General features: G+C 40.9%; 2 pseudogenes; one reads left to right on the forward strand and one right to left on the reverse strand.

Moving 5' to 3' along the window:
• The first annotated feature begins 295 nt into the window (after positions 1–295).
• Positions 296–5,756, forward strand: LOC110148473 (mitochondrial-processing peptidase subunit beta pseudogene; annotated as a pseudogene).
• A 4,801-nt stretch (positions 5,757–10,557) lies between these two features.
• LOC139032097 (U6 spliceosomal RNA) lies at positions 10,558–10,648 on the reverse strand (annotated as a pseudogene).
• Positions 10,649–13,167: the final 2,519 nt, after the last annotated feature.

Consider the following 13,167-nt stretch of genomic DNA (forward strand, 5'->3'; position numbering starts at 1 on the left):
GGTTCCATTCCTGACCTCACCCCTGAGAATCTGCTCCCTGAAAGCTCCACAAGCCGCAGAACTCCAAGACAAAGCCTAGGATTTCAGTAGAAACACTTTGGGAGGAGATGGAGAAGACTGGGAGAAGGAAACAAGGAAGATCAAAGAGAAGCTGGGAAGAAGGGATTTGTCTCTCACAGCAGCATCCTCAGAGCAGAGGACCCTCCACATGCCTTAGGAATCTCTCCTAGCTGACCGAGTCCCATACCAGACATGGAGAGGCACCAACAGCAGTTAGGCAAACAGTTCCTCTCGTATGCCTGCACCTCCAAGTGCCACACGAGTTGTATCTTCATACCAGGAGCACCTTCCAAACGCTCCATCTCTCATCTCCTTTGAACGTTCCTGCCCTACCCCACATCCCACTAAGCGTAAGCGTACAGAGGCAGGTCCACACATGTGCACACACGTCTGTCTTTTGGCTCACTCCCTCCAGTACTCTGGCCTGGAAAATCCCATGGACAGAGGAGCCTGGTAGGCTACAGTCCATGGGGTCACAAAGAGTCGGACACGACTGAGCGACTTTACTTACTTACTTACTTACTTATTTACACCTTTATTTCTCAGCATTGGCATCCCCACCTCTGATGTCCAGGAGGGCTAGCTGTGGCTTCTAGAAGCCTATGCTGAAACCAGCATGGTGCTCACTGCTCCACTGTGGCATTGCCTTGCTTTTCTCACCCACTGGCCTGTGGTACACAAACTGAGGACAGAGATGGGCATGGCCATGGTTTCCTAGGCTCCCAGCAAAGCCCCTGGCACGCTAATGTAGCTGGACTCTTCTTTTAGTCACTTCAGCACATCTCCTTCACCACCACACCCAACATAACTCTCCTAGGTGCTTTAAGACCTAATGCCTAGCATGCAAAGTGGTCTCAGGAATCCTAGACTGGGAAGCAAAGAGGAGCTGCAGGCAGTAGACATAATGAGGAATGATGGGCCCAGGCTTTGGTAACAGACTGCAAAACCGCTGTATGATTTCAATCTACTCCACTTTCTGCAGTCCTCCCCTTTGTTTCACATTTCTTGCAATATTATTTGCCAAAGCCTGGGCAGAGATGAGTGTATAAAATCTGTTTACCAACTTGTACAGTTTTGCTCTTCCTACCATCTTGAGTGTAAATCTGTAGCTTCCTCTTCTTGGCAGTAATTGGCAACCCATTCTTGTCAAAACTATGGACATCATGCCCTTAATTAGTAAGGAAATCAGAACAATTTCTATTTATTGAGTGCTTACTCTAAGTCATGTCTTATGCTTAATTTTTACATACATTATTTCGCTTATTCCTCACAAAATATATTTGAGATGAACATTATTGTACCAATTTTGTGGATAAAGAAACTCTAATGGAGTTTGAGTAACTTGCCCAAGGTTACACATTTACAAAATACTCCAGTCAGAATGTGAAACAACAAACCTTTCTGTCCAGTCCAAAGTGTACTGCCAAGAATTACAGATATACGGGCCATCACTCAACAAAAGTTTAGTTAGGAAAGACCCCAATTTCAAATTAAATGCCCAACTCTGATGCTAAGTGACTTATCTAAAAGACCAAGGGTCAGTTTGAACTACTGATAAGTAGGCAGCATTTAAGAGACTTCGATTACAGAGGTAGCAATCACAGACCTCAAAAGTATGTTGGAAGATGACCCCAATTAACACCACTGGGCATACTCGGTTTAGCTGTAATATCATGTAACTGGCACAACATCCGTAAAGTTCCAGGTTCTGTTTTCCAGGGTCATTGATGACAGTTTTGTTTTTAGAATAAACAGGTAGAGTGGGATAAAGATTCCCAGCGGATAGTTAGTCTTTAGCATGTCTATGACCCACATTTTAAGCCCTAGAAATAAACACAGAACACTTGCCAAAAGGCCTGTCCGTCATGTTGTTTTAGACAAAGATAAACCCAATTAAGTGTAACCAACAATGTGAAGAAAGTTGTTGAGTACAGGAGAATTCCTCATCATAAAAAAAAAAAAAAAGGCAGCAAGACAAATTTACTTTTCTAGGGGGGTTAAGAGTGCCTGAAGGTAATGGGATTAATTCTGACATCTGTGCTTAGATTCAAACTCTTGGTGGAAGAAAAGCTTATAGCTTAATTTTGCAAGACCTAGCAAGGAAACTTTGTTGGCCAGTAGGGAGATGGAGTCTAAGAAAATTGGATTAGAACTCCTGATATAAGGACTTATGTGATCAAGAGGAACATGCAATTATAAGCAGTTGTACTAGACAAGTCTTTTCCTGTGTGATGTTTCAGTTTTAGAAAAGACCACATCCTTCCAGCAAGTGAGCCAGTCCTGTCCTGAGACAGCTTTGCACCTGGTAACTAGAAACAATAAATCCTTCTTAAAGACAATTGTTTTGAGTTCTAACGTTCCTCTTTTTAGAAAAAGAAAAAAAGTCAGCTCCTGAAACAAGACTGCTCCTTTACTTGTTGAAGTTCCTACCTCTACTTCACCACCCATTTTGATCAGGAACCATCTTCCCTTTTCCATCCCAAACTACACATAAGCCAGTCTCCAGGGTGACACCCTTCCCAATGGTCTCATAACTCCAGTCATATAACTTATGATCTAGTCATTTCTGAGCCTTCCTATATGAGAATGAAAAATGTAAACTCTTTGTCTTATTTTTGTAGGTCAGTGTCTGGCACAATGTCATACACGTGGCAAGTTCTCAAGAAAAGTTTCTTTAAATCAACTTTACCCCAATAAAAATTTTTGTAAAAAGAAAGAAGGATTTCTTGAACGAATCCACAAATGAGTGGATAAGTAAGTAAATGGTTAACCCTCAGGTCTTCTGAAGGCCTGTTCTAGGAAGATGTGCCTGCGTGATCTTTCAGAACATTTCACTCCTTCTGTATCCTTCAGATGAATTGCTTAATGTTGTTGAGGTTCAATTTTCTTATAAAATGAAAGCAATGCTACTCATTTCATTAGGTTATTGTGAAACTCAAAATAAGTAATTCATGCTGGGTGCCCATCCATAACCCAGACACTGTCCCTCCTTCCTTCATGCTCAGTCTATCTTCTACTGAAAGAAGTTATCTAGTGTGGCACCGGGGCAGCAGTCTTGCTGTTTTGGGGCAAAATGGCAACTTGGCCCTAATAATTCAAGTGTTTGAGTCTGATGTGTCTAAAGGATTTTTATCTGGTGGCGTGGGTAGGAGAGTGATGAGGACTATATCAGTTCCTCAATATAACTTACCTTACAGCAGAAACCTTGTAAATTAGAGTACCTAAGAATAGTGCTCAAATTTCTACTTCCCAAAATATTAAAGAATAAATATCACAAGGAATCTCCTTGGCTCACAACATCTAAAAATGCATGGATAAAAGATGTTAAAATGCTTATCTGAGCTATCAGGAAAATGATGGAGATCATCAGAGGTTAAAAATGCAAGAAAGCACAAATCTTCAGAGGTAATCAACCATCCTGAAGCAATGGGTCCCTGTGATTATTAACTTATCACTGGTGGCCTAGAGTCTTAATTTTAATTGGCATCAAGCACGGTTGGTGATACAATGCCTAGACATTGAACCAGATGAAGACAGAAAAAGATCCATCTTAAGTAGTTCAGGACACAGAAGTTGACATTTTTAATGCAAATGTAAACCAAAAGAAGAAAACCTAACCCACAAAAGAAAACAGTAAAGAAATTTTCTTATCTCAAGCTCACCACTGGATAGAGTCTGTCTTGAAAATTGCTGTTCACAAGTGGTCTTCATGATGGTTTAGAGCCAGAAACTAGAATTGTGGTCCCACAATACTCAGCTTTAGAATTTAATTTAAAGTGATTCAAGATTCATAACAAGTTCCTGGATAAATATTCTTAAATCAAGACCTCAAATAGTTTCCTCAGGTAATTACAAACTAACTGAAATATAAAAATTATAAAAACACAATGGAATAAATTTTTTAAAGTAAAAAAAAAACTGCAAGAGGAAACAAGTCATTGGAATAAGTAACAAGAACAAGATCAATAACAAATGACAAGATTATAGCTACAAGAAAAGATGATATTAGAATTATAAATTAAGAAATATAAAATAAGCAGATTGATTCTCTTAATAAAGAAATGATAATATTTGAAGTATAACAAGATAACAGAAATTATAGAATTTGAGCAAATGAATCTTACAAAAGAACCAAATAAAACTCCTGGGTGAAAAGAAACACACATAGTAAATGAAACTAGAAAAACTAAGTGGATGGGTACACCATTAGATACAATGGAAAAGAGTATTAATGAACTGGAAGAAAGAATTGAAGAACTACTCAATATTCAGCAGAGAGGAAAAGAGATTGAAAAAATAAAACAGAAGTTAAAAGACATTGAGAAGAGATGGGAGCAGTGGATGTCTAAGTCATGCTGATGCCCATGGTATGGTAGTGGCGGTGGGGTTTCATTGAGAGGGTCCTGATCAGATGGGCCAGTGGGTTGTCATTATAACTCAGAGACAACGGGTTGAGAAATACACAAACCACTATATAAGTTGCTCTGAATGTTCCTGAAACATAAGTAACATGTTTGGAAAATGAACTCAGAGTGGCCTCTGGAAACTCTGGATTGTCATATGCACCATTAGTCTCTGGATTAATGTTGGAATTTGATATGAAAATAAGAATAATGGAATAGCTCATTCTCTGGAACATTCAAACTTCAAGGTCACCAAAAAGAAAATGAAAAAAAGGGTGCTCATTTCAACCTACACCTCCAGAAAGCAGATGATATATTATGCCAAAGAATTCTCTAAAGATTTGTCAAGATCCGCAGAAATTCTTGCTGATGTAACACAAAACAGTACATTGGGGAAGCAGAGACTGACTATGAGTACAGAGTAACCCTTGGAGAGATGCATGAAGTGATACGCAATTTACAAAGAGTTGTTTTTTATTATCTTCATGTCACAGCATATCAAAATTCTGCAATTGGATGGATAATTTGGGGACCAACTGAAAATATCAAATCTATAAAATTATTAAGACCTTGTGTATATAACCACACATTGTAAGGGTTCAAGAACATTAGAAGGGTTCTCACTATGACTGGAGGAATCTCCTATGATGGAAAGCTTATGTTAGCGAAGTTTCATTTTGGTGAATTTTTGTGCCCACACAAAGGAAAAAGAACAGCTCTCCCTCCCTGTTAATTCATAGGAAGTGAGATTTGTTGATGACAAGTTGCCTTTGATACACCTTGCAAGAGCTGTTGAAGTTGTTGGTTACAAACACCCAAGGTACAGTCTCTCTTACAGTTGCAAACACACTCATGGGCAACTCAGATTGTCATTTCAGAGGACTGAATTTATCTAGTAAGCCAGCCCATCTCATCTGTCATGACAACCTCTGCCATAGCTTCTAGTCTTTCCACACTTCCCACACAGATACAGGATTGTGGGGAATCTGTATGAGTTGTAAATCTGACACCGTTGCAGACACGCTACATGTTGTTCAAACAGAATAGATGTGACTCTGTATAAGTCTCACTGAAAGTAAAGTTGCACAAAAATTCTTCTAAAACATATTTTTGTAGCTCTGTGGTTCAACCCCACAAAGATACTGGTAGGCAAATATATTATAAAAGAACTCCCAGTATCCCTGAGCTTGGAAGCAGGAACTGATGCTGTAGATATTGAGACAATTCAAAAGTGTGTACCAAATATAATTTTATAGGGGTTCAGTTATTGCTGCTATTGGTTCTGTTGAGTAAGATTTTAACTGGGTTAGTAGTAACATGTTAATTTTGTGATTAAAATGCTCTCAGTCAAAATATTTTGAACATACTTATTAATAAAACTAATAGCTGAAAGTTTAAAGCAAATAAAGAAGATGTGATACATATACAGGCTTATGAAATACTACTCAGCTATAAAAAAAATCTTTTTTTTCCATTTTCAGCAACATGGATGGACTTGGAACACACATTGCACCAATGTCAGTTTCCTAGTTTTGACCTTATTCCAGAGTTATGTAAGATGTAATCATTGTGGGAACCTGAGTGAAGGGTACATAGAACCTCTCTACTATTTTTTGCAACGACCTATGAGTTTATAATTTTTCAAAATAACAACCTATTTTTTAGCCAAGCCCTTATTTTGCCAAGTTTTTGGCAGCAAGGATGAACAAAACAGGGCTCCATACCATACTTCCCTCTAGTAACTTTAGAATCCTTTTGGGTGAATAGGTAAGATGAAAATATGTTAAAGATAGAAAAAACAGAAAAATGGTTGTAGCTATACGAGTAATGCTAGGGTTGCAAAGCCCAACAATTTCAAGGCTTCAGTACTGAGTCTTTGAAATAACAATTCAAAGTGCCAGCTGTTGAGAAATCGGCCTTGTCTCAGTATCAAATTCATGCAATCAAGGTGGACAGTACAGCAGGGTATCTCCAACATTAGACCAAAAGGGCTTGCCTCAGAACAGCCTTCAGTTTTCTGTCTGGAAAATCATCTAAAATAGATTTTGCCACACACATCATCCATGTGCTAAGTGGCACACCTTTTGCATAACTGATCACCACTTGCCCACGCAGGCCACGTGCCAACCTGAGTAATAGGGTGGAACCCTGGGCGCAGGTCCTGGTCACTAGGCCAGCTGCCCATGTTCTGGGAGGACCTCCAGAGGCACACAGATCTTGTGGACCCTCCCTGACATAGAGCAATCCATCACTTCTTGACCTCTTGTGGTCTGCTTTCCTTGGCACTGAGCCATTAGAGATTGTTGTTCTCTGTTCACCAATTTCTTTTCTTAACAAATGGAAAGCAACTTGTTATGTAATATTCTCTGCCTACAATGGGATATGTATAATATATATAAAGCCCCTGACCAACAGAGGATTCCTAACATTAATGATATAATTGACTCTGGCTGTGTCCTTGTGCCCAATTTTCCCCACCTTCCTGCCTGTCCTGCAAACATAACCAGTCATCTGAATTTTGTGTTTATCATCTCTTGCTTTTTAAAAATAGTAGACTAGAAGGTAGGTATCCCCAAACAATGGTGCTTGGCTTTCTTTGTGTTTTTGCTATGAATAATATAGATTGTGCTCCTTTCTATTGATAGTATTATACATACACGCAAGAGTTTCCACACTTAGGCCATAGAAATGCAATCTTTACTTATTTTAGATAGTGTCAGGTTGTTTTCCTAAGAAATTGTACTATTTTATAGCTCAACAGTAGTAAATAAGATTCAGTTTTTCCACACCCTCACCAACACGTGAAAAAAGATTTTATCATCTTTTTGTTAATCTAGTGGATGTAAAATGATATCTCATTATGATTTTAATTTGCATTTCTCGGATTACTAATTCATTTTTTGCTCACCTGTGGATGAACCCAGGTGGCACTAGTGGTAAAGAACCCACCTGCTAATGCAGGAGACATAAGTTCCATCCCTGGATCAGGAAGATCCCCTGGAGAAGGAAATGGCAACCCACTCCAGTGTTCTTGCCTGGAGACTCCCACAGACAGAAGAGCCTGGCTGGCTACAGTCCATAGGATCACACAGAGTCGGCCATAACTGAACGATTTAGCATGCACACATGTACAGTGGATGTAAAATGATATCTCATTACGATTTTAATTTGCATTTCCCTGATTACTAAGGAAGTTAAGAATCTTTACTGAATTCCCTTGAGGCTTAATGATTAGGATTCTGCATTTTTACTGCTGAGGGCTCAGGTCCCAACCCTGGCCAGAGAAATGACTCCCACAAGCCTCAAGGTGAAACCAAAAACAAAAACAAAAAAACAGAATCTTTTAATATCTTGAATAGTCATCTATATTTCTTTTTGTGAATTACTTTATCAAGTATTTTTCGATTTCAATAGGTTGCAACCATTCTCTATATACTCTTCATCCTAGTTCTTTGTCAGATGAGGTGTCAGGATTTTCTTCCAAGTTTGTGGTTTATCTTTTTACTCTCTTTATGATATTTTCAGCAAGCAGAAGTTATTAATTTTAGTGAGGTGAGATTTAGTCATTTTTTTCCTTTTTGGTTTGAGCTTTTTGTGTCTTTCAATTCCATAGAAAAAGAGGAATTCACTGTGAAATGGAAAACTTTAAATCTTTTAGAAGAAAATACAGGAGAACACCTTTATAACCTTTGGGTACAGAAGGATTTCTTAACTGAGACTCCAAAACTGTTAATCATAAACCATTGCTATGTTAACAAACATGTTTAGAGATTGTTAGGATAAGTTAGGAGGATAAGTTGAGCTCTAGCTGCTGTTGTTTTAATTATTTTCCCTGGAGGAATACACTGCTCTGAGCTGCCACTGAAGGGGCAGTTTCAGAACAATAGGCTGTCGGCCCAGCCAGCCTCTGTCCTAATTCCCATCCTTCTGCCCCCACGGCCACCACCTTCCCAGAAAGGAGGCACAGGGACCCACAGCATTTTCTTCACCTTTAATTCTTCTTTGTTACCAGTGCTGATGGGGGTCTGTTTCCGCTAATCTTAACTGTGGCAAAATGCTCCAGGATGTCTATTCTTCTGGTTACATATGGAATTTCCTGGATTTCAGTTGATTGCTTGGGATGGGGGCTGATTAGATGCAGCTATTTCCAGGCATCCTTGCCTTTTCTTTCCTGAAAAACCATTGTGTTAGCAACATATTTTTAGGTGGGGTTACATTATTCACATACATTTTCTTTTCTTTTTCATTATACAATTTCAAACTAAATCCCCCCACCGGCCCCCCAAAAAATGCCAGCATCGAGTGCTACTTTCAACAGTCCTGTCTTTGTTATACTATTTAGGTAATCCTTATAATATTTTAACATTTTATCATTTTAAAGCCCATTTTTTCCCCCTCTCCAATCTCATGATGCTTCCCTCCCCTTCCCACTCCTTTCCCATATGCCTATTTATGGATCATTATCCCCTTTTCCATCAACATCTTCTCAACTTAGTCCTTGGAGGGGACTCGGTTGGTGTGAGTCTCTCTCATGATGAATGGGGTTTTTTTCACTCTTTGTAAAGTGCTGGCTTTCACTAAGGGCAGCTAATTTCTTTGTAGCTACTTGGAGTAAGGAGGTTAGGTTACCAGTACTTCTGCTTATCTCATTCTAAAGTCAATGATCCAACTCACATGATCACCGCCTATAAATGTGGGGAAACAGTTACACAGAAGCCCTAGTAATTGATTAGTAGGTATTTCCTGAAATGAATCATTTACAAGACAATGCTTCAATTCCCAGAGTATTTCTGAGGCAATTAAGAACTCGTCAGTTGCTTAGTTTTTGACTGTTGGATGATGGTCATTTTTTCCTGGTGTAACGTGTGAGATGGAGACTCGCTTTCTCAGTGCTCCGGCCACTGGCTCGTTCTCGTCTCTTTGTCCTGTGCTTCTGTCCAAAACCTTCTCAGGTAGATGCTTGTGAAACAGTTGATCTTGAGTTTCCATCTGTCTTGGTTTGGATTGCACTGAAACGTCATGGGTTGTTTTGATTGTTGAAGAAAATTGTAGTCGAGATCTGCGTCCTTCCTCCTGCCTTGCCTTCCCAGGGTCAGCCGGTCATGTCAGAGGGAAAGTGAAGGGGACGTGTGGTGGAGGACAGAAGCCCTGTCCCTCTTCCCGAGGCCTGGATGCTCTCGGGCTATGCCCACAGAGAATGCCTGCTTTGCATCTTGCAAGGCGCTCAAGGCTGGAATTCTTGATTTTCTATGCATATGGTATTTATGACTTTGTGTACCCCAGGCACTAAATTGCAGGCTGTGCCTTAAAGTCTGTGGGACAAGAAGTCAGATAATAATTTCTGTCTTACACCAAGCGCTTTCTGTGAACAAGGTTTTCATGCTGCTAGCTTAACTTACAGCATCTTATTTAATCTTAGAAACACTGTGTGTCCTAGATGTGATCACCCACATAAGAAACCCAAGGCTGGGAGAGGTTGGGTGTATTTTCCAGGTCATCAAAGAAATTCAATTCAAACATAGATTTGCCTAACTTCACAAGGTGCTTTTAACCACCACACCGTCCTGCCTCCCTCTTAGAGAAAATAAATGATAGGCCAGAAATACATGAAGTGGCATGAAAGTCGCTCAGTCATGTCTGACTCTTTGCGACCCTTGGACTATACAGTCCATGGAATTCTCTAGGCCAGAATACTGGAGTAGGTAGCCTTTCCTTTCTACAAGGGATCTTCCCAACACAGGGATCAAACCCAGGTCTTCTGCATTGTAGGCAGATTCTTTACCAGCTGAGCCACAAGGGAAGCCCAAGAATACTGGAGTGGGTAGACTATCCCTTCTCCAGCAGATCTTCCCAACCCAGGAATCAAACTAGGGTCTCCTGCATTGCAGGCACATTCTTTACCAACTGAGCTAATACATGAAATAATGCCAGAAATACACGGTACTAACTAAAAGGAAGTTACAGAAAGGTGAATTCATGGCAAGCTGGAGTAGTCAAGGGTTATAGAGCAGAAGGAAGGGGTCCAAAGAGAGTCTCTGATCCCATGTTTCTCAAACTCTTCTCTTTTAGTTGTTAAAAATAAAAAAAAACATTAAAAAACATGGAATGTTTTGTGAGTTTCTACAGGGGCCATGCTAATTTTCTTTGATTCTTTCCAATTTGGTATATGTACTACCAGTGAGCACTCTTACAGTTTTTAACTTTCAACCCACAACATAACATGTATTTTACTTTCAGTTCAGTTCAGTCGCTCAGTCGTGTCCGACTCTTTGTGACCCCATGCACTGCAGCATGCCAGGCTTCTCTGTCCATCACCAACTCCTGGAGCTTACTCAAACTCATGTGCATAGAGTCGGTGATGCCATGCAACCATCTCATCCTCTGTCATCCCCTTCTCCTCCTGCCTTCAGTCTTTCCCAGCATCAGGGTCTTTATGACCCAGTAAATGCATATATTTATAACTGAAACAAAATTTTACTTCAATACTGGCCCCAATTCTATGCAGTGCACCCCACTTTTCTTTGTTTTACATCTTTTAAAAGAATTTTTAAAATGTGGACCATTTTAAAAGTCTTCATTGGATTTGTTTCATTATTGCTTCAATTTTATGTTTTTAATCTTTTGGCCCCAAGGCATGTGGGATATTAGTTCCCTGACCAGAGATGGACCCACACCCCATGCATTGAAAGGCAAAGTCTCAACCACTGGGCCGCCAGGGAAGTCCCTATATCATTCTTGAAAAATAATTCTGGTCCTAAATAGATTCTATGACCTACAAATCCTGATCTAAAAACGTCAACAGATGGGAGACATCAAAGCCTGGATATGCGTTGAGTCCTCAGCATAGTGTCTTGCAAGTATTAAAGCCGAATGTCTTTATCTCTTTATGTGACCCAGCACACTCATGTAGCACCTCAGTGGGATAGAAGCCAGATTTCCTGATTCCCAGTCCAGGCTTTTTGAGTCAAGGAAAGCTTGTCAAAAGGGAGAGACTCCCCCGTGGCAGAGTTTCTTCACAGGCACAGGTAGAAGTGGGAGGAAACAGCAGTGGGGGGACACTGACACAGGTCACAGCGGCCCCAGTCCAAGCTGACGGTGTTCGGACAGAACTAATCCCAGGGCCCACACTCCTTCAGTGGTGATCTCTCTTGTTTGCTCAGTAAAATCACCTGGGAGCCCTTCAGCAATACCAATGCCCAGGTGACACTCGGATCAATTCAATCCAATTATTTAGGGACAGAGATGGCCTTAACCTTCCCCAGGCGATTTTACTAGAGAGCTACAGCCTCAGTGCAGTGTAGAAGGTATCCCTTAAAAGCCTTCCTGTTTATCCTTCAAGCCTCAACACAAATGCCCCTCTCCCAGGCCCACAGAGTCCTGACTCAAATTCACAATCAAAAGTGACTGCCTTTCCTTTACTGCATTCATCCAGCTCTCACAGATCCTTTCATCCGGTTTGTCTCCCCTGCAACATGGTGCCCGGATTGAGTCCCAAGCTTAAGCCTTCTCATCTTTGTATCTAAGTGTGTAATAAATATTTACAGAATGCCCTTTGCTCAGATGGTTCTTCTCCAAACCTTCCAGACCTCGGAAATCTACTCTGATCCAGCTCCAAATCCTACCGAGGGTGATGAACACTCTCCCCAGGATCCGTTCTACCAAGGACAAAAAGGGTGCTCATGTGAGGAACTGCAAAATCCTGACCAGTGAAAACAACAGTCGTCAAATGCAGTGACACGGAGGCATCCCTCCCCGAATGGCCGGGCTTCCTCTCCCACGCATTCCCTGCCAGTCATCTCCTCCAGGTTTTCAGATTTCTGACAAGGCAGTGTGGCCCAGTGGGAAGAACCCTGGACAGGAAGTGGGGAAGAACGGCCTTCCTGTCCTGATCGTGACCGTTAGCGTATCCTGCTGCAGGGCCTCACTTTTCCGTTTTATTAGCTAGGAATGACAGCGTTCCAAACTCAATTGTCACCCTCTGCCCCTTTCCCCTTGGGGATTATATAAGAACCCTTACATATGAAAACAAGCTTTGTTCAGGTCCTTGAGCTTTTCTGAGGACTGTGTTGTATAAATACGAGATACCTTTTGTTATTGTTTGTAGCCCAAGGGATTTGCGGAAAGACGCTGAGAGCCAGCGATGCTCGTTTTTATAGGCAGAAAATAGCTGCTGGAAAAACAACCTGGTGGGCAGAGCACAATGTTCTTATCGAGCAGACAGAATTATCTTTCCCAGGCAGCCATGAACACAAAACACCTGGTGTACACGTTTCCTGCCCCTTCACATATTTGGAAAGAAAGAGACCTTTACCCTGACCTGTCAAGCAGTGATCTTCATGAACTTCTGTCCACAGACCATGACAGTTATCTTGGCCTGCCGCTGTGGAGTTAAATAGTAAACATAGCTGATCATCACTCGTAGGGCATCTTCTCCACATGTCACTCAGATCTTATCAGGTCCACACATGCATTTCTTCTTCCTAAAAACACAGGCCCTGGATGGGCTAAGAGTCAGGGGCATCCTGACATATCCAGCAAACACCAAGTTGGGTGCTGTTGAGAAGATGAGAAACTTGAAGACTTGATCCTGACCCAGCCATAGATTAAAATCTTTGGAGAGAAAACAAAATAAATCCACTAAAAATATTTAGAGAACCGTACAAATCTATTCATAAGATTCACTCCCTACGTTCAAGACTCAGGT

This window comes from Odocoileus virginianus, chromosome 29, assembly GCF_023699985.2.
Source record: "Odocoileus virginianus isolate 20LAN1187 ecotype Illinois chromosome 29, Ovbor_1.2, whole genome shotgun sequence".
NCBI classification, from domain to species: Eukaryota; Metazoa; Chordata; class Mammalia; order Artiodactyla; family Cervidae; genus Odocoileus; species Odocoileus virginianus.